Source organism: Anneissia japonica, unplaced genomic scaffold (genome assembly GCF_011630105.1).
Source record: "Anneissia japonica isolate Jap-2015-1 unplaced genomic scaffold, ASM1163010v1 scaffold288288_len553704_cov182, whole genome shotgun sequence".
NCBI lineage: Eukaryota > Metazoa > Echinodermata > Crinoidea > Comatulida > Comatulidae > Anneissia > Anneissia japonica.
Genome location: NW_022702993.1, coordinates 133,185 through 136,826, shown reverse-complemented (window position 1 = coordinate 136,826; position 3,642 = coordinate 133,185). Strand labels below are relative to the sequence as shown.

At 35.5% G+C, this 3,642-nt stretch overlaps 3 non-coding genes across 3 annotated transcripts; all 3 read left to right on the top strand.

Moving 5' to 3' along the window:
- Window positions 1-911: 911 nt before the first annotated feature.
- On the top strand, window positions 912-984 carry Trnas-uga. Its single transcript has one exon. It is a non-coding gene; the product is annotated as a tRNA-Ser (tRNA).
- Window positions 985-1,282: 298 nt separating this feature from the next.
- Window positions 1,283-1,355, top strand: Trnat-ugu. Its single transcript has one exon. It is a non-coding gene; the product is annotated as a tRNA-Thr (tRNA).
- A 302-nt stretch (window positions 1,356-1,657) lies between these two features.
- Window positions 1,658-1,730, top strand: Trnat-ugu. The gene has a single exon. It is a non-coding gene; the product is annotated as a tRNA-Thr (tRNA).
- Window positions 1,731-3,642: the final 1,912 nt, after the last annotated feature.

Below are 3,642 nucleotides of genomic sequence, written 5' to 3'. Positions count from 1 at the left end.
TACTTGTGGACGTTCGTTTTGGAGATACAATAACACAGGACGTCTGAACATTTTTGACGCTCTGCTTATGTAACATTCACTAGACGTAATTCACTTTGTTGTTTTTATAGTTTTTATCAAGGGTGGTCATTGTGCCAAATTTTAAAATGTAAACAGCGGTGTTGCAACAAGTGCCTCAATAGCTCAGTGGTTAGAGCACTTGTCTTGTAAACCAGGGTTTGTGAGTTCAAATCTCACTACGGGCTGTATTTTTTTTTTCTCACCATAATCTATTCATGAAAAAAGTATTAAAAACTTTAGTCAGATTCGATCGTGGTTGGTCTCATTTTGAAGCTTAATGATAGGCCTATGTGGGAAAATATAAAAAAATAACGAGAGATTTTTACTTGTGGACGTTCGTTTTGGAGATACAATAACACAGGACGTCAGAACATTTTTGACGCTCTGCTTATGTAACATTCACTAGACGTAATTCACGAGGTTATTTTTATAGTTCTTAAAGGGAGGTCATTGTGCCAAATTTGAAAATGTAAACACTGGTGTTGCAACAATTTCCTCTATAGCTCAGTGGTTAGAGCACTGCTCTTGTAAACCAGGGGTCGTGTGTTCAAATGTCACTAGGGTCACCATAAAATATTCATTAAAAAAATTACAAACTTATGTCAGATTCGATCGTGGTTGGTCTCATTTTTAAGGTTGTTGATGTGGGAAAATAAAAATAAATAACGATTGATTTATACTTGTGGACAGTCGTTTTGGAGATAATAATAATGCAGGACGTCTGAACATTTTTTGACGCTCTGCCTATGCAACATTCACGTGACCTAACTCACTTTGTTATTTTTATAGTTCTTGTAAAGGGTGCTCATTGTGCCAATTAGAAGAATGTAAACAGCGGTGTTTCAACAATTGCCTCTATAGCTCAGTGGTTAGAGCACTGGTCTTGAAAACCAGGGGTCGTGAGTTCAAATCTCACTAGGGGCTGTAATTTTTCATCTCACCATAAAATATTCACTAAACAAAATTACAAACTTTCGTCAGATTCGATCGTGGTTGGTCTCATTTTTAAGCTTATTGATGTGGGAAATAAAATAAATAACGATTGATTTATACTTGTGGACAGTCGTTTTGGAGATAATAATGATGCAGGACGTCTGAACATTTTTTGACGCTCTGCCTATGCAACATTCACTAGACGTAATTCACGATGTTATTTTTATAGTTCTTAAATAGAGGTCATTGTGACAAATTTGAAAATGTAAACACTGATGTTGCAACAATTGCCTCTATAGCTCAGTGGTTAGAGCACTGGTCTTGTAAACCAGGGGTCGTGAGTTCAAATCTCACTAGGGGCTGTAATTTTTCATCTCACCATAAAATATTCATTTAAAAAAATTACAAACTTTCGTCAGATTCGATCGTGGTTGGTCTCATTTTTAAGGTTGTTGATGTGGGAAAATAAAAATAAATAACGATTGATTTATACTTGTGGACAGTCGTTTTGGAGATAATAATAATGCAGGACGTCTGAACATTTTTTGACGCTCTGCCTATGCAACATTCACGTGACCTAACTCACTTTGTTATTTTTATAGTTCTTATAAAGGGTGGTCATTGTGCCAATTTGAAGAATGTAAACAGTAGTGTTGTAACAATTGCCTCTATAGCTCAGTGGTTAGAGCACTGGTCTTGTAAACCAGGGGTCGTGAGTTCAAATCTCACTAGGGGCTGTACCGTATGTTTTTATCTCACCATAAAATATTCATTAAAAAAAATTACAAACTTTCGTCAGATTCGATCGTGGTTGGTCTCATTTTTAAGGTTGTTGATGTGGGAAAATAAAAATAAATAACGATTGATTTATACTTGTGGACAGTCGTTTTGGAGATAATAATAATGCAGGACGTCTGAACATTTTTTGACGCTCTGCCTATGCAACATTCACGTAACCTAACTCACTTTGTTATTTTTATAGTTCGTATAAAGGGTGATCATTGTGCCAAATTTGAAAATGTTTTACCGTGTTTTACCATGACCATATTTAATTACAATATTAAGTCTATACAAAGTGCGCGCGTGGTCAAAATACTAACAAAATATACTATCAATAACAAATTAACCTGACAAACGTAGGTTACGTCTATCTACGGAAATCAATATAGTATTCACACAGCGAGTGTAACACATGTTGTCCCGATACATTAGGATATTCACTGTTAACTGGATACTCGAAACAATTTTTTCAACGGAGTTTCATAGCAACTGCCTCTATAGCTCAGTGGTTAGAGCACTGGTCTTGTAAACCAGGGGTCGTGAGTTCAAATCTCACTAGTGGCTGTAATTTTTTTTCCATCGATAATGATTTATTACGGTAATCAATTAGCCTATATTCTTCAATACTTTAATTGTCAAAACACAAACAAAAATTAACTAGAGAAAAGTGGCTAAAATCAATTTGCAAAAAAAAAAAAAAAAAAAAAAAAAAAAATATCTGCATCATCACAACAAGTGCAACAGAAGACATCTAGATATTTTTAAAAAGCTCAACAAAACGAACTTTTCATCGTCGTTCTATTAACAGAAGCCGCTATAGCTCAGTGGTTAGAGCACTGGTCTTGTAAACTCGGGGCTGTCATTTTTGTTTTTCTCATGGATAATGATTTATTAACCATTAGGCCTATATTTTATTAAATCAACTAGGGTATTACCGGTATATGCTACAGACGTCATGATGCTACTAATCCAAACCACGTGCCTCCTTATATCTTGCCTTAGCCTAAATAACAACTAAACACATACGAAAGGTCTTTCGGAGTAATTCTCTAGAAGAATCTCCCGCTCCACAACAAAATGCAGTGCTACTATCAGCATTCTAAAAACAATAAGCTCAAATTTTCATTGTTGTTTGTTCTCTTGCTTTTCTAGGTAAATATTGCAAAATGTGTATGCGGGCCCCTATTGGTCTAGCGTGTGTTAATCACCCGTCCCCTCTTGCAGGTCGTCTTCTGCCTTGTCTAAAAGTAGTTTTCCTTACTTAATTTGTTTTGTTCATTTAAATGCACCACCCCTGATTCTCAGTATTGTAGACGTCTGGCACAATATAATTTTTGTTAGACTTGGTGCACTAATAATAATAATAATAATATGTCGTTCTTATATAGCGCTTAATGCCTTAACAAAGCCTCTAAGCGCTTCACATTACTACCCCGGTCATTCATGGAATAATGCTATTATTCTCATTCTGCTGAAACTATTAATGAAATTGTCACATTTCTTCCAAAATTCTAAATCAGAGACAGGACCTCGGCAAAAAGTTACCGTACGACACAGAATTAAAGTCGGGTTACACTTTGATAATCACAACACCTCACATTAACAATAAGTCTTAACTGATTTTGTAATCTTATTGAGCTATTCCCTGTCTCTTATACACATCTAGATGTGTATAAGAGACAGGGTCATTGTGCCAAATTTGAAAATGTAAACACTGGTGTTGCAACAATTTCCTCTATAGCTCAGTGGTTAGAGCACTGCTCTTGTAAACCAGGGGTCGTGTGTTCAAATGTCACTAGGGTCACCATAAAATATTCATTAAAAAAATTACAAACTTATGTCAGATTCGATCGTGGTTGGTCTCATTTT